Source organism: Uloborus diversus, chromosome 6 (genome assembly GCF_026930045.1).
Source record: "Uloborus diversus isolate 005 chromosome 6, Udiv.v.3.1, whole genome shotgun sequence".
NCBI classification, from domain to species: domain Eukaryota; kingdom Metazoa; phylum Arthropoda; class Arachnida; order Araneae; family Uloboridae; genus Uloborus; species Uloborus diversus.
In genome coordinates this window covers 104,658,695-104,682,067 of record NC_072736.1, presented here as the reverse complement: position 1 = coordinate 104,682,067, position 23,373 = coordinate 104,658,695, and positions in this window count along the sequence as shown.

The window sequence follows — 23,373 nt, the reverse complement described above, 5'->3', positions numbered from 1 at the left end:
CGAATCAAGAGGAGTTTTTTGTTATTTTCTTGACTAATCATGGTGAAACCTAAATTTAATGAACACATTTCAGTTTTTGCAATAAGGAACTCCTGTAGCTTACCTTCAAATATCAAGAAATATCTTACCATAATCGAAACTGTAATTTTATGTTCTTCACTTAAAAAACAGTTTACTAAATTGTTTTTTTATTGAGCTATCACGAAGTGCATATTCTTTTCACTTGACAGTTGAATGACGTCCGCATCTGTCCCCGTCTGTCCGTGCTCTTTGATTGTAATTTTTTTATACTTATAATGCAGGTGTCCATATCCCTTAGAATTGAATGTTACTACTTAGAAATACTTCTAATATGTATATCCTTAAAGGCTTTCTGGGTGTTCCCCCCCCCTCGTTTTTTTTTTTTTTTTAATAGTGACTTTCATAATTGCGCGTATTTGAAGGGCAGTTAAAAATTCTCTCATTAATCTTAGCTTCAATATATCTTCGAAATTTCCCTCTGGGGCATTTTAAAATTGTCTTTGTTCACAGCTTTTACAAAGTTCTTCATTATTCCCAGCAGAATGAGCATGGGTGGAAACAGAAATGCGTGGATCTACTATAGGCTGATTATAGGCATTTCTCTTCCCAGAATTTAAACTTCTAAAAAGTCCATTTCTGTTTTCACGTAGTGAGATTTTCTATCCCACCCTGGGGTCGAAGTTTAAAAAACAGTCCCATGTGGGATGTTTCTTTGTGGCAGGAAAAAGAGCTTTAGTGAGAATCCACTATCTTAGTTGGCTATGTATCTTGAAAACTAGAGCTAATCTCAAATTTTTATGGTGATTTTCGTATTTAGCGAGGCAAAATACTTCGGAAATAAATATTTTTGAGCCGGATGCATTTTTGCTATTGACTAGTGTAATAGGCCATTTACCTATATGGAGCCACCAACCTCTATCAGTATCCTAACTGAAGTTTAAAAATAATAAATACCTTTGTGCAAAAAAGTAACAATAGTAAGCTAATTGAAATTTTAAATGTGTAAACACCTTTGTGCAACAAAGTAACTAGAGTAAACTAATTGAAGCTTAAAATTAATAAATACCTTTTTGCAACAAAGTAACAATAGTAAACAACATATTATCAAGCACAATGTTGCAAGGGATTAGTTACGTTGTTTACTATTTTTAACTAAAGTTTTTAAAACATGAAAAAATCATGTTACAGTATTTAGAATGTTTTACTTTTTTATAGTTATTTTTTATTGTGTTATTGATGAACATAGTGGATCATTCCTGAAGAACAAATTAATTTTGTGTGTAATGTTTAACTATTCAATTTGTACTTTGATTATATTTTCTACTAATTAAAAAATTTTATAAAATAATACCGGTAGCTTACCAAATTGTTCATTACTAATACATTTATGGCTCGTTACTGGTACGAGGGCAAATCAAAAAATCTTTGCACCTATTTTTTATTCGCCAAAAACAAGTACATACATATATTTGCAAATATACGCAGTGTACTACGTACCTAACATTAAAGTTTTCCACGACCTTAAAGTTTTACTCCTCCATGTATTTGATTCAGATGCAGTTATTTTTAGATTGTTTTCTAAAATATTTCAAATTGACAAATGACCATAAAACATTGTATTTAGGAGAAGTACAGGTTCGTGAAAAAGAACCACCTAGTGAATGTAATTCAATTTTGATAAAAAAGGGCGGATGCGACTTTTGTGATTAGCAAGGCAGTAAAATTGCACGTTTGATCATCGAATTTTCTGACAATGATTTCAAAATAAAGTTTGATTGAAAATTCTAATTACTTAAATTATAAAGGAAAATATGTATGGGTCATGGAAAGACGAGGAACCCGAGCCAACTGCCCTGCTGCTGGTCCTGTAAGAATAATACTCTGAATCATATTATTGCGAAGCGATTTTACTTGTAGCGTAACTTTATTGCATTGATTTGGCGAATTAATTAAGTTTCGCAATTAAGTTATTGAAATAACGACTTTAATTTTAACCAATGAGTGGTGAAGCCTGTAGGGTTAAGGAAATTAAGGAATTCATGTGGATGATGTCCAGTGTCCTCTCTATGTTTTGCGTACCAATTGATTTATAATTTTTTTCATTACCGGTTATTCTTTCTAATATGTTTCTTTGATATGATCCAGAAAAGAATTTCTTTCTGAAGCTTTACTGCCGTGTACAGGCAAAGTGCAGTAACTGCAAGTTTTTCCACTTTTCATTTCTTTTTTTTTTTTTTTTTTTTGCATTTTTGTCATATATTGTACGCTATCTTTATTGTACAAGCTCGCTTATTTGGTTTCCGATGAAAAAGGCACGAAAAAGCCGTCTAATTCCAACGTATCCCTATTGTTAGTATTGAATCCAAAACGCGTTTCTTCAAATGTCTTGAAAACTCATTTCTGCAGATACTACCGTTTACCTGCACAGCATAGTCATCCGACTACACTCACTCTGGCAATTCGAATTTTAAAATTTTCGACTTCCGACAGCCATTTTTTTCCCCCAAAATCAATCCGACTTCGTCTTTGACTCCGCAGCCTTGGTAGAAGTACAGATTCGGAGGGAAAACGATCGACTCCGACTCTTGGAATTTCAAAGCTTTCGACTCCCGACCCCCACCAAGACTGAATAAGAGTCATAGTCGGAGACGGATTGATTTCGGGGAAAAAGAATGGATGTCCGACTGGTTTTCCCTAAAACCAGTCCGACTCCTGGAATTTTAAAGTCTTCGACTCCCCCGACTCATTTTCCTTAAAACTAGTCCGTCTCCGATTCTGTTTCCGTGGCTTTGGCAGAGATACAGAGTCGGAGAGAAAAATGAGAGAATCCGACTCTCTTCAACGACTCTCCGACAATTTGAATTTTTACGCTTTCGGCTCTTTTAGTCCAAGATTATTTTAGTTTCAACTCCATGACTCCGACTCCAATGCCTTAGTTTTTATTGTGAAATACTGCTTGTTGAAATAATTTATTTTTATTTTTATTAAAACAAATTATTTATTACTTTATTTTTGAAATAAGTAATTTTAATACTTTATTTTAAGCGAAAGAAAAAGCCGATTTTTCCCCTTTTTATGAACACGATTCATTTAAAAGGATATTTTATTATTTATTTGTTTCGTAAAGTATATTTATTTATATTTTTTTAACTTTTGGCAACGGGTAAAATAAACTTCGATGCTCTTTATTTTTTCCAGGAGAACTACAAACGATTTTTTTGTGATAAAATGTATTTATTTTAATGAGCTTATTATTGTGTTTTTTTTAAACGATTAAAGAAATTATTTATGGGGAAAAATATGTCTGCATTGTTAAAGTTTCTATTTCTTTATTTCTTCGTTTATTTCTTTTTACATATCTGTTTCATCAGATGAGAGAGGCATACTTTGTTTTTAGAAATATGTTTAAAGTGTTAGAAAGGTGTGTTTACATAATTTGTAGCCTCAGCTAGTTAAGAGAATACTAATCAGATGCTAGAAAGTCAGTGAAAGTAGGCTCGTTTAGTTCTGGACGGAACTTCTTGTTATTAAAATACAATTTTAAATGTAAAATTTATGATAGCTTGTGCTCTCGTCCATATACATTTTGTGACTTGTACCTTATCCTATTGAGACTTTTTATCAACGCAAAACGTTTGCTTTTTCTTCTCATGCATTGCCTTTTTTGTTGATAGAAAAATCTTTCATTGCTTCTTATTGAATAAATTAAAAACCGCATTTTCGCTTCTAAAAACAGTCAGAGACATAATACTTGTCCTCAACGTGAGTCAGGTCAAAATTTCACGCTCCAGTGGTTTCCTATTTTTTCGATTCGTAAACTCTTTTTTTTTTTTTAACTCTTTGGAGATATTTTCAGAACAATGACCTCTTGTCGTGTGACAAAGATAAAGTACAAGCAAAACACTACTTGTTTTGAAAAACAGCTATTCAAATGCGTGTTGGATATCAACTCATTAAATGTACATTTAAACTGAATTTATTTACATTCAATATATTGTCTTAAAGGGAAATGTTTGTTTTATTATCCACCATTTTTTGTTGACAGGAATGTTTTCAAGAATTCTAACTGAATATACAATTTAGCTGCATTTTATTTATTCAAAAGATTATGAGTTTTAGAATCATTAGAGCTTGCTCTAACTGTGCTTGATATTGCCGTTGTATATTTCCGTTCCAAAAAAAAATAGTGATGGTGCATTCAAGTGGAAATATCTGCAATGCATAGGAATAGAGTTTTGTCTCTCACTTTTTTCACTCGGCCAGGTCAATGCAGATGAAGTCCCAAAAGTTGAGCTTTATTTCTTTAGAAGATTGGGGGTTTTAGAATTATTAGAATTGAATCAAAAAGAAACTGATTGATATCGACTTTGAAAATTTCAGTGGCGAAAGTTTAGTGACGGCGTATTTAAATGGAAATAATCTGTAACGCAATTTAGATGAACAGTTTTTTCCCCTCGCGTTTTCTACACGGACATGTCAGTGAAGTTGAAGACGAAGTCACAAAAATTGAATTTAATTTCATTAAAAGATTGAGAGTTTTAGAATCATTAGATTTAATTAGAATGGGAACTATGCTTGACATCAACGTTGAAAATTTTCGTGTCGAAACTTTAGTGATGGCGCATTCAAGTGAAAATAATTTGCGGTGCTATTCAGATGAACAGGTTTTTTTTTCCTGTCACGTTTTTTTTCATTGGGCCAATTCAGTGCAGAAAAAAATAAGAATATTAGAATCATTAGAGTAAATTCAAAGCGGAACTATAATTCATATCGACGCTGAAAATGTAAGTGTCAAAAATTTAGTGAAGGCTCATTTAAGTATAAATATCTGTAATTCAATGCAAATCAACAGTCCTGTAACAATTTTTTGTCTGTTACCTTTTTTCATTCGACCAGGTCAATGCAGATGAAGTCGTAAAAGTTGAGTTTTATTTCTTTAGAACATTAAGACTTTCAGAATTATTAGAGTTAATTCAAAAAGAAACTATGCTTGATATCGACGTTGAAAATTTCAGAGGCGAAAACTTAGTGATGGCGTATTTAAAATAAAATAATCAATAATGCAATTTAGATGAACAGGTTTTTTTTTTTTTTTTTTTTTTTTTTTTTTGACGCGTTTTCTACACGACAAGCTCGATGAATTTTGAAGATGAAGTCACAAAAGTTGAATTTAATTGCTTTAGAAGATTGAGAGTTTTAGAATCATTAGGTTTAATTATAATGGGAACTATGCTTGACATCAACGTTGAAAATTTTAGCGTCGAAACTTTAGTAATGGCGTATTTAAGTGGAAACAATTTATGGTGTTATTCAGATGAACAGGTTTTTTGTTTGTCACGTTTTTTTCACTCGGCCAGGTCAATGCAGATGAAGTCGTAAAAGTTGAGTTTTATTTCTTTAGAAGAATGAGAGTTTTTGAATTATTAGAATTATAATTAAAAAAGAAACTATGATTGATATTGACGTTGAAAATATCAGTGGCGAAAATTTAGTGATGGCATATTTAAATGGAAATAATCTGTAATGCAATTTAGATAAAGAGGGTTTTTTTCAGTCGCGTTTTCTACATGGCCAGGTCAATGAATTTGAAGATGAGGTCACAAAAGTTGAATTAAATTTTTTTAGAAGATTAAGAGTTTTAAACTCACTACGGTTAATTAAAATTGGAACTAGACTTGGCATCGACATTGAAAGTTTGTGTCGAAAATTTAGTTCTGGTGAATTTAAGTGGAATTGATCTTTAATGCAATGCTAATGAACAGGTGTTTTTTTTTCTTCTTCTTTTCTGTCACGTTTTTTTCACTGAGCCAGATCAATGCAGATAAAATCGCACAAGTTGATTTTTATTTTACAGCTTAATAAATTTAGAATCATTAGAGGTTAAGTCAAAACTTGCTTAATGTTAAAGTTGAAAAGTTCTATGTTGAAAATCTACGACGGTTTATTTAAATGGAAAATAATCTGTAATGCAATGCTGATGAACAGGTTTTTTTCCGTGATGTTTCTTCACTAGGTCAGGGTAATGCAGATGAAGTTGCATAAGTTGAGTTTTATATTTTTCAGAAGCTTAAGTGTTCTAGAATCATTAGAGTTAAATGAAAACTTGATATCATAGTTGAAAATTTCAGTGTTGAAAATTTAGTGATGGTGTATTTAAGTGGAAATAATCTGCAATGCAATGCAGATGAGCAGTTTTGTTTTCTGTCATGTTTTATACTGGGCCAGGTCAATGCAGATTATCATCTTTTTTTCCCTGTCAGCAACCTAAAAGTGTTTGAATGTGATACTTCCCAGCGTGAGAGAAGGAATAATTTACGCAAAACTAAAATCAACTAACGATTGAAACAGACAAGTCCAACAAATTTTGTAAGTGCTGTTTTCATCAATATCGTCAAAAACGGAGTCTTACAAGCGAAAATCATTAAAATAGTGTGCTTGCTCCATGCAAGAGCAACCCTTTTGGTTCAAAACAGTTTTAAATGAATTGATCTTAATTTGAACTTAAATTTGTAACATTTCAATGCACAGACGCGCACAGATTTTGATAACATAGATTTTGGTTGAAATTTTTTTTAAGACTAAGCCAATGTTAGGCATCAGCAACATTTTTAAAGTTACATCTTTTTATTATTTTTATTTTATTTTATTATTTTTTTTAATGTAAACACTTTTTTTACAAAGAATCAAGTTATTAAACTTTAGTTTAAAGCAGTTGAATTAAAAAACGAATCAAGATTTATTTATTTATTTTATTATAATAATAATTATTATTTTTTATTATTTTTTTTTTGGTTAAAAATTGCAATGGATTTTTTTTTTTTTAAACTTTTAACATAACAGTAAATGGCACTACGCATTGCCAAAGTTAGTCATTAAATTAAACCATTTTGCTTGAACATGACAACAAATAAAAGGTCATTAAATTAAACGAAATTAATCATTAAATTAAAACATTTTGCTTGAACATGACAACAAACAGAAGGAGGAAAAAAGTGCATGGAACATATATTTCTATTCATTGATGCGTGATCCTACTTTTAACTTTTCTCTTTCGTAAAGTATTCTTTTTTGAGACAAAAGAATGAAATTGTTTCCTCTTACTAGTTAATGAATTGTGGAGGAATTTCTTTCGGCGGAAATATCTGCACCGGAAATTGACCCTGCTTAAAATCCCTTGAATTGCTTCGAGAATGGATAGTGAATCACCAACCTATTTTTAACCGTATGCGTACTCAAAACTTATTCTTGCTTTAAAGTAATTAAAAATGAATATTTAATAGAGTAAACAGAAAGATCATCTTTATAGGGCTGAAAAAAAGTTTCAGGAATTAATAATGAATGAGACTATCAAGCAATGTTGATGACATTTGGGTATATTTTGTCGTTCCAAACGGGGGGGGGGGGAGTCGAGAAATCGATTCTTGTTACTCATCAAGTGGACCGGCTTCCGAAGATCAGTGTTTCAAAATTAATCGTCTTTAGTACTTACTTTTTGTTCATAGTTGTTTCAGAATTTTTTTTTTGAGCATACAAAATCTAAAACAATTTCGAAATGAAACGTATCTCACGGAGGAATGTATTTCAAATTTAAATATCCACAAATATCTTGTTTTTACTAAAAAACTAAATAAAATTCGGCATTTTTTAGAAGAAAAACTCTGAATATTGACAGATTGTTTGATACATTTAGGGTATGGAAAGAGAAAATACTGCAAATGTAATTCAAGAAGCAACTCTACAAAATAAATAAAATAAGGATCAGGAAAATAAGTATTATTGGGGAACTTCTACTAAACCCATAAATGAAAAATTCTGAAATAACCGTGGGAAAGTGTAATGTCCTATATGAAAATAAAGGTATTTATAAGCTGTGTGAATATTAAAATGTTTAGTTCCTCTCTCACTGTTGGCTTTCCGTTCCTCCCACTACAGGACTTTTTTTAATTACTTCCAATATGAAGCATGCTACATTTAGGCTCAATTTAACTGTTAGTATCCAAATACTATTTTTTAGATTTATTTAGACATTTATAAACTTTTTACTTCAGGATGAAATAATTGATAAAATCGTTAGAAAACAAAGAACTTCTATTTACGTCTGAGGGGAAAAATACAAGGTTTTATGTTTTGACCACAAATAATACTGTACTTCACGTAGCAATTGTAATCATCCATCAGTTCATAGGTCCAAATCTATTGGAAACATCTAGAAACAAATCCTAATCTTTTATTTAGACATAAATGAAGTTTTCCCATGTCTCCCAACTCTCCCCTACAGTCCTACATACGTAGTTTATTACAATAGGGAAGTTGCAACCTATTAAATGTTCATATTTTGGCTATTGGATATTGTTAATTGACACTCGAAACTAAACAATTCACCATCGCCGAATTTTAAAACACCGTGGTTGATTTTTAATGAATTTTTAAAAATCCACGCGCAAAAGTGCGCTCTTCTGAAACGTCACGAGCCTACGTCACAGGGCGCGAATGGGCAGCCTTCCGCCGAAGATCCCTTGTTTTCGCTAGGGACATTTTGAGCGCGCTGATATTTTTATTTTTTAGAAATTCAATAATCGTTTTGAACACACTATGGTGACCGGATTTGTTAAAGCACAATCTAAATAATCTTCCTCATGTAACATCAATGATGATATTCGAATAATTCCGAGAGGATGAGAGGTTTAATGTTCCAGAAACGCGAGGTGTTAAATGCGAGGTGATAAGCCTTTTACGTTTCGTCTTCGAAGTCGAATGCGTGACCTTCGGCTTCTCCCCTATCGGAAGAGCGCGTGACATCACTTCCTATGCCATTTGACGTCACAAGCGCTTGAACTTTAAAAATTAATTTAAAAAAAACTTATCTTATCGCAAAACTTTTTTCACCTATGATGTTCATACATGTTACTCTATCATATAAAAATAAATTGAAAAATCGAAAACTTTCCTATAGGAGATGAAAAGCTATTACGGCAAATATGACTAGTTTGAACTACCTGGCAATATGCTTCTTGCTTTCTTTGAATCAGGCTGTAAGCGAGTTCTAGACTTGATGAAAAAGATAAACTTCTTGAAGAAAGAAAATTCTTTTAAGGTTGTCCGGGACGCATTTTGAAAAAAAAAAAAAAAAAAAAACAATTTAGAGCTTTTTGTTGGAGTTTTTTGCACTGATTCGCCATCTATTTAATAAGCAAAACCATAACATAATTATTAAAAAAAATCATTTAAGTTTAATTATTTTTTTTAAAATGGGGTTGCTTTAAATCGCTAAAACTCAAAATATTCTTGGCCAGTTTTACAAAAATTTTCAAAAAATTATGCACAAATATCTAAGTTTTAATTTTTATTCAGCGATTTAAAAAATATTAATTCAACAAAAAATAAAAAAATTTGAAGAAAAATTTCGAAAAATTCAGAGAGACTTTTTTTTGTAGTAATGGTTTTTTTCAAATTCGCCGAAAAAATTATTGTAAACTCCTTGAAAAAGATAGGGTCTGGTGGGGTAAAGGGGTCATAAAATCGTAGGTTTTCAACTTAGGTGGATAATAAATACAATAAATTCTATAAAAACTCCAATTTTTTTTGTTGTTGTTTTACATTGCATTATTAAAGAACACGATACATAGAATTTCAGGAAAAAAGTTATTGATTTAAGTAGTTTTATAACACTTTCATTTCCCTATGTATTTATGACCACTTTACCCCATGGGGTGGGGGAAAATGGTCATAGCATGGGGTAAAGTGGTCATAGTTAAAATAGATGCAAAACCGTTACAAATAACAGTAATATTTGTATACTTCGGTTATTTTTACAGTTAAAAGTATATGCACGAGTAGATGCGGGTATACATAAGCATGTATACGTTATTACCTATAGTATACGTGTCTACACGAGTATATACGTGTCACGTGTATATGCAATATATACGCGTATAAACGAACATCGTGCGTGTATGCACTTGTATCTCGAGTATATACATGCATACCTGAGCATATGTGTTTATAGTAGACATATATACGCATATATAGGTATACATACCTACATACATATACGAGTATACACGAGTTATTTCGTAGATACATCCAGTGCGTGTTTGTACATGTCTACTCACGTACATACATGAACGACGAGTATATACGTATGTTTACGTGTAAACACGATTATGTACTAGTATCGACATATATACGTACATTTACGTGTACATCAGTACATATATTTATACACGGGTATATCACCCGTGTACATGTATGCTTACAAAGTGAATCCAAGCTCTGGGGCAAAAATCAAAGGGGTGTGAGAGGGGAGGATACGACGCAAAGAATCATAATGAACTTATAGTCGCTGACGCGCTACATGCACGCTAAGCCAGAAATTGATGTATGCAAAAAATGCCACAAATTTGTTACACAAAGATGATTTTACCTGACTGGCTGGTGGCGTGATGGTTAGGCGCTGGCCTTGTATGTCTGTGGACCCGGGTTCTAACCTGGGGATGCCGATCGGTGGATTTTCGAGATGCAGAAAATCATCAGCGCCCATGTCGTATACGGCATGTAAAAGATCCCTAGGGTATTCGTTTGGCTTAAAATTCCCTAGTCATAATTAAATTCCTAGTGCAATTTCGCATCAAAGAGAGCCCAGGTGCCTCCACCTGGTGGAAACTGAGCGTCAAATAAACTGCTGTGTCAAGCATCAGCGCCTTAATGGTGACACATGAAAGACTGATGTATTGTAGGGGAGTGCAGTAGGTCTGGTTATGGCCAAGACGCCTCTTCAGGAGAGTCTCTTATAAAGGCCCATTGGAAACAATAAAAAAAAAGATGGTTTTAACCAACATTTTAGTTTTTAAGAAATATTTAGAGCAGATGTTAAAGTTACGGCCTGTAGTAGCTCTAATACACGCATTGCAACAAAAGCACAGCGACTGATGAAAGTTTTCAAAAGCCTCATTATTGCAACATAGAGTGCTTTGTGATTGCGACGCATGTATTACAGCAGCCGGCCAGATTTCATCAATCACTTTAACACTTTCTTAAGGCAAAAATGTTGTGTAAAATTGTTTTTGTCTAACAAATTTATGACCTGTTTTGCATACCCCAGTTTTTGGCTTTGCGTGCATGTAGTGCGTCAGCGTTGTGCTTGTGACCATATGTTTCTTATGATTCTTGCTTCTTCTACTCCTCTCTTACAGCTTTTAAGATTTTGCCCAAGAGTTTAAACTCACCCTGTATACATGTATATCATATGCTTGTGTGTAAGTGTCTACTCGAGCTTCGAGTAAGTACGCGTATATACTTGTCTACCTGAGCATATAAGTGTTCGTATATATACGAGTATAAGCGGGTATGTAGTCGAATGTATATCTTTATAGACAAAAAATAGTTGCAGATACCTATATACTACGCGTTCATTGGTGCATTTATGTGAATACGTATATATACGTGCGTACACGAGTATATGCGTATGCATACGTGTATATTTAACCCTGTTTCCTGTAAAAACAATACATATTAAGTGAAATTAATATTTCATTTATGTTTGCCTCATACTTAAAGATTGAGTGACGTTAGAAGGACAATATTCGTTAAGCCTAATATTATGACCACTTTACCCCATCTTACTTAAACTGTTCTAAAAAATTAACCAAAATAGTTTCAGCTAACTGCTAATGAGTAAGAGTTCTTGAGATATGTAGGAAGCTTCCTGTGCAGTCAAGCTGTTCATAATTCTAACAAACAAAATTTCCCAAGAAAGTTAAAAGAGGTGTTTAGATTTTGAATTTTTTCATATTCGCACAAAATAATTTATTTTACCAAAAAAAAATTTGGCCAGTTTTGAAATTTTGTATTAAAAATGTAGTTTCTAACTCCCCTATCCTAAAATAAAATTTTCACATTCATTCGAACATTTATTTCCAAGCTATAGCCATTTATTTGACGTATGACCACTTTACCCCATTGAACACTTTCCCCCACCAGACCCTATGCACCAAATTTCATTACTTCACCTTAATCAATTTTGACTCATAAGAGTTGGAATGCAAAAAATCGGGAAAAATTGCATCATGGAGAAAAACGTGTTTGAAGTTTTAAAGTTAAATATATATTATATTAGTAAAATATCATGCAACGCAAATATTTATATCTGTCGTTTTTATTAAGATAGAAACGAGATTCAAAAGTCCTTTTAAGCAGAAAGAGACAGAGAAATTTTTTAATGAAAAAAAAAATTGACGAGTTTTGTGATCTGGATCCTCTTAAAGAAGTTTAAGACGAGATTTAGTCTAGTTTGTATTCATAAAGGTGTGGCTATTCCTATTTGCTGGGTTAAAAAAAAAAGCGTTAAAGTTATTAATCGGTTAACTTCGGACTAAAAATATGTTATCACTAATGCTATGTCTGAGTAATAGGTTTGTTATGGTTTATTTAAAATGTATACGTTTACATATTAGGCATAAAAAGTCGCAGGTAAAAATCAGAATTTCAAGTGGAGCTTTAAGTCTCGGTGATAAAATAAGAAGTTGAATTAACTGGCTGAAAAAAAATAAAAAAGAAAGAAACAATATGTATTAGTTTAGTACCCCGTTACTCTAAATTTTTATGAAAACATTGCTAACTTATTATTATTATTTATTTTTTTATTTTTAATGCATGTGTAAATTTAGGGCGAAAATACAGAAAAGTTTTCTTTTTTTTTACTTAAAATAACTCATCTGATTAATATTATAAAAGAAAAAGTTAAAACTACGATTTTGACTCATGGTAATGAAAATAATATATTAACCTTCTATTTTTCTAAAGTAGTTCTATCAGTTAGTTAGGGTCTTCATTTAAAGCATACGGTATTTCAAAAGCAATGATCAAACTTTTAATGCATATTTTGTAGAAAATATTAGCTAGCCCTTCAGATCATTTTTATATATCACATGAAAAATAATAAACATCTTTTTTGAGCAATCACGATTGCTTATTGTTCTCATTTGACTGTTTTTGGTGTCATGGCTTTTTTCAACTTGAACCAGGGACACCAGCACCACCGCCCACCGTCCTCTGCTGGGGGCGCGGCGCGGCTGCTCCGGTTGTGAGCTATCCGATCTCTTGGTCGGAGGCCTCCATGTCCTACACACACGCACGTTCACACACATACACACACACACGCCTTCACGCACATACACTCACACACGCCTACGTGCATACACACAGGTCTACGCGCACACACAACTATGCACACGTAGGGGGAGAGGCAGGCTTGGGGGGACAGGAGCCATTTCTAGAAACAATAACTCCAATGAGTAGGATCCTGTTTCAGTTCGTGATTGCGAAAAACATAATTTGGATTCAAAATTTCAGAATTCAAACTAATAATAATTTTTTTTTTAATTTTTTATAAATTTTTTAAAGAGCGAACTCAAAAGTGCTGAACTTGATCATTTTTGTTCTTGCAGCATATGTCTACACGGTAGTTATTTTCATCTGCTATCTTGTAGCGGGCAAGTGATAATCCTTTTTTGCCAAATAGCTCTTGCCTTTGGATTGTTTCTGTTTATGCCATTGCTTCGCGGCCCAGTGCTCTTTGCGGAAGCAGATTAAATACCAGAGTATTCTTGCCTTCAGATTTACTGACTCATGCTACGAAAAGCGTAATTTTGTTATTCAGTCGCCATCTGTACAGGAACTGAAACGACTGAGGAATAATCAGCATCACCCCTGCTTGACGGTAACTGTGTAAAATTCGAGATTTCCCTTTTTTTACCAGCATCTAATCCGATAAAAATCTAATAAAATCTAAATATACATGAATATTTTTGTAATCTTGTGATTCTTTTTATAAAAAAACCTTATATTTTTGCAATAAAGATATCACATATTTTTTCCGTTATGACTTTCAAAATAACCATTATAATAGTAAATCCAAAATTTGAATAATATTACAAAACTTTGTCACAAAATGAAAACGTTTGCCTTAATTCCTTGGCTTAAACTTATTTTATTTTGCTTGCATTGTCGGCAATCTGATCAAACATGGAGGGAAAAAGAAAAATCAATTTTTATAAATGAAAAAAGAAAAAGAACGTTATTAAATTTCTATGATTAAAACTTTCTCAACAATAAAAAAAAACTCATCCTCACAAAACTAATAAATGAAAACTCGAATTAATTTTCTTTTTTCGTTTGAAAATAAAATCACTTCAAAACACCTTAACAATTAAATTTCTCGTTTTTTCTTTTTCTTTTTTTTTTTTTTGAAAAACACTCATTAAGAAACCAATTTTCTTCTCGTCAGGTTCTATAATTAGTTATGGAACACGTTCAGTATGAACATTCTTACGGCATTAAATGAAGAACTTTGTGATCAATAAAATGGTTCAAAAATTCTCTATAAATTACTTGACAAGTAATTGTTTCTTACTACAACATGTGCATTTATTACTAAATTAGAAGGCCAAATCTATTACGGAGAAAGTATCATTCTTGAAAAAAACAAGCTGTAACTTTTCTAAAAAAAAAGTGATGTCATAATGTATCTTTATCATTGAATAATTTAAGCTATGTCCACCTGTATCTGTTTAAATTGTTCTGACAAAATTTTATATTCTTTTTAATAAACGCTGTTAATTTTTTCTCAACAAGAAAAAGTAAAAATAAAAACCAAGTTTAGTGATTTTAATTCAATAGTTTTTATGCGTTCTTTGGAGAAGGAATGAAGTTGAACGGTCCCTTTGCAAAAATAGTGACATTTTCAATCCCTTAAATAATATGGGGGAAAAAAGAAAGAAAGAAAGGAAATAAATGACGCAATATGCCAGCGGTACAGCAGTGTTACGAGAACTCGTTCCTTTGATAACCTACTCGACGACTCTAGAAAATTCGATTACATTCTGACAAGACGAAAAAGAATCCGCGAAAGAAACCTGTTACGCGTGAATTCGCAATACCCGCATTTTTACGAACTTAAGCACTTCTCGATCTATATTGCCACATAAGGCTGTACTTTCGGGACTCTGCTGTAAATCACTTTTAGCTATTTCTAAGCTAATGAAGTACATAATCAAGAAATATAGATCCATTACATAATAGAATTCGTAAAACATTGACCTAAAACTGTTCCCGCGTTTTGTGGCATTGTATTGGGTATAATCCAGGATGAATAGGAGGACGGGAAGAATGAGATTAGAGCTGCATCTATTCCGAAATTAAGTCTGAAAAGTAGTTCTATCTTATCCAGTAGCTGTATCAGCCAGGACCGGATCTGCGTACGCGCAGACCTAGCAGTGTGTGTGCGGGGGGGGGGGGGGGGCAAGTCCTTCAGGAGCCCAAAGGTCCAAGAAATTGAAAAAAAAAAAAAAGCAAGAAACTAGCTCTACGACTTATTAACGTTGCAAATATGCATTAATGGCCTGTGGCGAAGGGCCCTACAGACTTAATTGCAGGGTAGCCCACAATTTATAGATCGGGGCCAGGTATCAGCTTTAAACCCTTGCTGATTAAACTTTTTTTTTTTCAATTTGTATTTTCGCCTAGTTGCAGAACTATCCCACTACTATCGCTGAGCCTTTCTTCCCAACCGTCCAATGTCATGTTACTAACATAAGTAGTTATAACTCTCGTTTTGCTATCAACACGTGTTTTTTTTTTTTTTTATCGCGTACATTTTTTGAGCATATTTAAAAACACACAAATTTAGTCGTCATAGATGCTTCTGTCAACGACACGTTCAACTTAAAAATTTCAGTTTTATCGCAAGAACCGTAGACTACAATAATAAGCTTCATTTTTAGCCTACTTTCCTTTAACAGACATAGATAAAAAAAGCCATGCGAAAAGGCTAAATGCATCGTAAAAATATCTCGGAAAACGAAAAAAGGTCTATAAAATAGTTTTTAAAATATTGATAAATTGAAAAATTAGACTGTAGGGTTTTGAGATGGGAACTTTTTTTTTTTTTGTCTGTTCTCCCCTCATAACAATTTATTAATTATTTTTGAAAGTAAATATTTGAAATACTACTTCTTTTCATTGCTTATGAAATTAATTTGCATCGTTTATCCTAGTTAGTTGTCTTATTCCTGACCTATTTCATGTTTTTATTGTCCCCCGAGCAGTTTCAGAACTTTTCCGTACTCAAAACAGTAGGTTCGTTTATTGGGGGTGGGGGGGGGGGACTTTCTTCATCATGACCCCCCCCCCCTAAATTGTTATTCTGTATCCGCCCCTGCTGATTGTACAGCACAAAAGAATTTTAACGTTGCGGGTATAAACCTCTTTTTTTTTTTCGTTAAAACAACACTGGAATCTTCTTTTTCTTTTATGTTCTTAAACGCCGAAGAATTTTCTTTAAAGAAAAGTCAGTAAAACATCCCTTCATTGCTTAAAATATTTATGCTTATTCGTTTGGCTTTTTAATTTACTTACCTAAAAATAACACTCACTTTTTTTTAAATCTTATCAACTCAACTCTGTTTATCTAGAAAAATAAATGGTAGTGAAACAACGATAAAATGCACGCTTGGTTGAATTAAGCAAATTTAGAAACGGAGTTTATTTCTTTAAATTATCATTAAACTGTCTGAATGATTTATCGCGAGTCTTTTTCTTACTTCATTACTCCCACAAAAAGAGTCAAGAATGTAAGAAAAGAGTAAATAAGAAATTTAAGATCTCATTTTAGAAAATGCCGTCAGCAATGTATTACACGATAAATTTCTAATCATAATATTTTCTGAAGTACCAGAAAAATAAATTGAGTAAATGCGCATATTATCTGCTTAACTTCACGCAAGCTCTATTTTTGTTGGTAGTGTAGAGAAAAGGGAAAACCCGTTTTGAAATGAGATTGTTATGTAAACGGTTTTTATTTGCTGGAGAGAAAAATATTTCTTTTAATGACGCTTCTGCGTTACGTTCAGTTTGGTACTCATATTTTATTTGCTAGAGTGAAAAATATTTTATTTTACTTTTCAGATAACTTACTTAATTATCTCAAAACCATCTCAACGTTTTTTAAAAATTTAATCAAATATATGTATTTCTAAGAAGCGTATGTGTGTGTTTGACTAACTATGTTCTTGTCATTATTAAAAATTTAAATTAAAAGAACATGAGTTAATAATCAGGGATGAGATTCTTGTAACTTTTCTTATTTTTTCATTTCTTTAAGCTTTTAATCATTTGACATTTCTTAACGTGTCTTTTTTTTTTCTGTTTCTCATAAAAAGACGAGTTATGATACTAATGATTTGAGTCAAAATTTTTTTCAATTGGAGTGAAGAATGACTTTGGGTTCCTCTTCTCTTTGTCTATTAAGCGTACCAAGTGCTCAAAACGGAATGAAAATATATTATGCAGTAAAGTTCCAATTCTTCGAACTCTGATGATCCAAATTACTAAATATTCAACTCGCTTTAATTATTTCAGAAAAAAAAAAGAGGCGGAAACGTACTGCGATTTGCAAAATAATGATCTTGCCTTCGCTAGGGTAGGCCTATTTCGAACATTATTGGGATGATGAGTCCCTGTCTCATACGGAAGTCTACTAATTGGCTTCCAATTTCTAATTTTGCTGCATTTTAAGTACGCTAAAAATATGAAAATGTTGTCTTTTATTCAACTAATTAAAAAGTTATTTTTCTTTAAAAATTGTTTTGGTCTCGTTTTAAACATTTATATACAGAATTTAAATAAAATCGACCCAATTATCCAACCAATTACCCACTCCCATTATCCGAATTATCGTTTATCTGATCAGGGTCAGTCCCAATCAATTCAGATAATTGTACTGTACACTACAAGAGCACTAAATCTGTCCTCCAACATAAGGAGTGAAAGTGAGAGCAGGTAACTGCGAATTTTTCATTGTTTTTTTTTTTTTTTTGCATTGTCATCTATTGTACTTTTTTTCTTTATTGTACAAGCTTGCTCACTTGGTTTCCGCTTTAAAAAAAAACGCTTAGTTCAAACAATGCCTGTTGTTAGTATTGAACCCAAAAATTCGATTCTTTAAATATCTTGAAAACTCCTTTCTGTAGATACTGCTATTTACCTGTCCGCGGCAGTATAAGTGAGTTTACATGCCGCTGATGATACCAGTAGCCGGAATTTTCTACTGTATTGTAATTTATATTAGTCTTTTAATTCTACTTTTTTCTCCTAGTACTTTTCTCTATCGGAAATGTAGGATGACAGTAGAGTAAATGATTTAAAATTTCTTTGATGCTAGTTAAACGTAAATTTTTAATTTAAATAAACATGAATCATAATTATTTTTTTTCAAAGTTTTAGAGGTTTTGCGTCGGTATTACTTCATCTGTTTTACATTTCTTGCACCTCTTCACTAATTTTCCACTATTTTGGTGCACTTTAGCCTATTAGACTCTTGCGCCAAAAAACCAATCGAAATTTAAATAAAAAAATACTCTCCTTAAATACAAAATTTGCTCATAAAGTTAAAATTTCATCTAAGTTTTTTTTTCGTATGTTTTTACAAAACCTTTTTTTATTTCAAGCTTTTTTTTTTCTTTTTTAGACCGACTGACACCACTCTCCTGCGAATCATGACTAATGTCGAAAAGCAAGAAACAAGACAATTTTTAGCAAAGTGTACTTTCATTTTCACTAATTTTTAAAAGGAATCTTCTGTGGGAAGTTGGTTACACGCTTATAAAATGATAAATTTCGTAAATAATAAAGATAAATAATTTTTAAAAAATATATTGTTTGATTACGTGCCTTTAAACTATTACGGCTAAGACGTTGCTCCAGCTAGAACAACACTATATAGACAGCCCTCAGGGTGACGTGATAACAAAGTTTGTCCGTACATACCATTTTTTAACTATCTGAAATATTATGCTTTTTTTATTTTTAAAAAGCATTTTGAAATCTACTTTTTGCAACATAAGATAGACCATTTGTTTTAAATGATTTTTCTAAAAAAGATTGAAAAGTCAGACTGAAAAAGAACAGGTTTCGGTTTATGAAGCCGAATCAACATAAAATCTCAGAATGTCGCCAATGAAACTTTTTTATCTCTCTTCATCTTTTCATTTAAGGATAATCGAAATTTGAAACCAAGCACAGGAAGCTGTAGTACATGCATCGAAGAGGAGACACACCTGAATTTTTAAATCACAATCTCGAAGGAAACGAACAATCTTCTTATTGTCCGTAAAATACGGTAAATATACCTGAATAGCATAAATTTTGAATTTTACTGTTTCTTTTCGTGGATAAAATATGGATTTGAAAGACATATTTCTTACTTGAAAAGTTTGAGGTTTGCCTGTTTTGAACAATTAAATTTAAACATCGTAAAAAAATATCATTTTAAGTACATTTTTGTACAAAATTTTATCTAACCTGTCTCTCTGAAATAAAATATTTAACCTTTATCTAAAGTAGACTCACAATTTGCTTTAAAACATAGATTAAAAATTAAAACTTTTTAACCACTAGTAATTTATTTGAGTAAAAAATAAATAATTCTTCTTGCTATTATTTCAATTCGAATTCCTTCAACACCAATATCAGGTGGAAATAAATTTTTGATGAAGTTTCTAGCTTCTAAGAACGGTTAGACGCACTCAGATCATTTTAAATAATTGCCACGAAAAATTAAAAACTAAACATTATAAATCATCAGAGACGAGTTGGCGGAGCCCCACCATTAGAGATCAAAGATAATTTTCATCACCCTTCGCGTTTGTATGTCTTTAAAGCTACTGAACAACTGCTAGAAATAATCAATTAATTTTTGTGTGATAGTTAATACTTCAATTCTGCACTAATTACCCTATTAGTCACTATAACGTATTGTGAATAATGGAGTTCAATTGATTATCTGACAGGTGACAGCTTTATGATTCGTCATTACACGAAATCATTACGTAGAGGGTTGTATTCTACGTTTTAAGAAGTTACTTTCGAAAAATGCAATTTATCAGTTATAAAACACGTTAAATGTGTGATAATATTCTTTAACACTTCCAAAATGAATCTGAGAGATTTTTTTCATCATGTTCTGCCCAAAAATAAGTGCATTTTATTTAAAAAAAATTCAGTAATCATAAGAATTTGGTGTTCATTTAGAGTTGAGTTACATTAACTCAATTCTGCAGTCAAAATTATTTCAAATATTGGTTATTTATTTGTTAACTTTTATGTACAACGCTTTGACTTATATTAACGTAATAATTTTAATCTTAAAACTAGTTTACAGTACTTGTCTTGTTATATTTTTACTGGAAAACTATAGACATCGATTGGAAGCACTGTAAGATTAAAACAAAATAAATGATCATTGTAAATAAGCAGAAATGAGTAAGAGAATTAGAAAAAGAGACTTCTAAAACACCCCAATGGAATTATGGCGAAATAGTTAAATGGATCATTTTCGCCGATTATATAACAATCAACTTTATGTAGATCTAATGAAATATTAACCACTCTCTAACAATGTTTAAAGGTAGATCAATAAAATAATAATAATAATAAAATAAATAAACAAATAAAACAACTTCCATATTAGTTTCATTTGACAAAATTTACAAAACATTTTTAAAAAAATGATAACTTCAAACCGTATTGCGTAAAAACATGCTGACCATTTCTCGCTGAAGCGATTTTAAATAAATAATGTGCTTAAAGAAAGACATATGACAAGACAAAGTATGTAATACAATTTTCTATGTTTTATTACTTTTGATATGCAAGTCATGAATGATCGATAGATATGCTTTATTTCACAGTACATGGAAGAGAAATTGAAACTAAAATGCTTTTAGAGCCTTACATAATTTATTGTTACATTTTATACTGGAAGACAACAGTTTGGGCCATTCTGCAACATTGTATAAGTTGTACAACAGGTCGATGATTGGTTTTCTGAAAGGGGCTTTTTAAAACTAACTTTTGCTAGGAAAATATATTTTTTTGCTTAGTTTCAAGATAACTTTTTATTATTTTAATTGGAACTCTTTTGTTAAAGATTCGCCTTTGGCGCATTTTAAATATTGGCTACTATTTTTCATCTTATTCATTGCCGTTATGTTTTGTCAAAGTTACAAACAAACTACTTGTTCCTGATACTATTTGTAGTTCTGTCTTTCATATTTGAATTTTTAAATATATAAACCATTAAACAAGATTAAATTTTTCACTGGAATGACAAATAAACCACCAAATAATAAAACTTAGCCGTTGAATTGTACAAAAATCCGTACAATGACTAACACAACATCAAAAGCTCCATTAAATTTATTAATCATCCTACTAAATGTATCGAGTCATTAATTAACGTTAAAAGATTCACTTGAATGTAAAATCAGAAAATGATGTCAGTTGTAGCAGTGACATGCGTAGTATTTTTCATTTTTTTCAAGATAGAAAGTTGATAAATCGCCAAGCTAAGAGACGTACATATAACGGAAAAGTAGAAGTTAATTTATAAAAGATGGGCAAATAAATAATCGAGGAATAGATTTTATTATGCACAAAAATTTTAAATGTAGTTTTAAAAACTCATTTACTTTCTTAAAAATGAAAATTACGCTTTCTTAGAATGAGTGTTCAAGGACTCTGCTTTAAGCTAATCTAAAAATAACTGAGTTTTATTGGAGCAAGTGTTTTACAGAAAATTCGTTGAACTAAGTGTTTCAAACTATTTTTAAGTAACAGACATCCTAACTTAAAAACAAGGGTGTCTCAAACTGAAATTTTTGCTAAGGAGAAAATTCGGATTTTCCAAACGATAGAATAAGCGCATTCACTTGCAACTTCGTCTAATAAGGAGAGACATTAGGTATTATTGAAAAAATATATATAAACAAAAAAAAAGAGAAAGATAAAATTATTCTTTGAACTTTGCAATTGTCCCCAAATTTAGCAAATCGCGGGACAAATTCGACTGGAAGAGGAAATTTTTCGGAGGTGGACTCCCGTAACATTCCATCGAGAAAAATAAAGATTTCAATTTTCAAGTTAACTATTTTGCAAGAGAGAAACCTAGAGCAAATTTTGAATCAACGCAAACAAAATCTTACATGGCGAGCTTTTGTTTGTTCGCATATTTCAACAAATATAAAAGTATAATAAAAATACGGTTTTCTTATCACTAAAAAATAAGTTTTTGAAATTTGAATAACGAGTGATACATCTATAATAATGTATCAGTCGTTCAGAGAGGTAAAAACTTTTATAGGTTTTGCACTGTCAATTTGACCGTTTTGCATTGAATAATATTTTTTCCGTTTGTTTTTACCTTTTTTTTTATTTATTTCTTGACTTTGCGCAACTTTTTCATTTCCTAGCGTATCAGATTAACTGAATGTTTACGCCAAGTCTTTACACGTCCACGCATAGCTAGTAGAAAATCACTATAGTTTCAAAACCTTCAGCTAAAATTTACTTTCTTGCAATATAAGTTAAAAAAAAAGAATCTGGATTGCAAATTTCACATGCACAATGTACTTTTTCCCTTTATACGTCATAAATTCTTTGTCGGTATGGGTTCATTATTACTCCGTGGATTTATTTTCAGAATACATTCGGTAGGTCTACATCCGCATTGTGGCAGTACCTTATGCGACAACCATTCCTTAGATATAAAATAGAGAGGCTATGCATCATGTCCTCTAGATGATATGGAATTTCCACAGTATCTAAGGAATTGAGTCAAATTCAAAAATGTTTAAAATAATTTGAAAATACTAACGTTAAAATGATTTGAAATTTTAAAACATCCATATCTGTAAAAGATTTATTTTAGATACTGATTTTTATTTTAGTCATAAATTGGCAACTGTTACATATAACTGTGTGGGCAGTGTTGTAGGGTATGGCCATGTTCGAAGATATCGTTATTTGCAGAATAAGTGTCAGACAAAATGCTTTTCGATTAACTGATAAATCGAGAAACAATACTTAGGATAAACATTCCACTTTCATCGTAGATTTTCTATATGAAAACAAAATGATGGTACGAAATAGATCCATTACACATTTTGAAATGTGTACTGTGCATAAATTACTTAAAATAGATACTCTATACGCAATTATTCAAATGCGATGTGCGTTTTCTGTTAAGCCCATGAAATGCGTCTGTTATATTTTCATTCAAAAACCTAAAATTTTCAAAAATATGAACTTATCTATTAAGTATAGTCGTACGCTACTTATTTGATATGATATTTTACAAATTTCAAGCGATTAAATAACATTTTATCAGAAGACCTGTGTTTTGTTTTACATATTCTATCCATAACCGCAAGACAACGAACAACTCCACTTGAGTTGCCTCCGTATTCATCAGACGATTCGACTTTCGATCAGACAGCCAAATTGTCGGTCAGAGCCCTC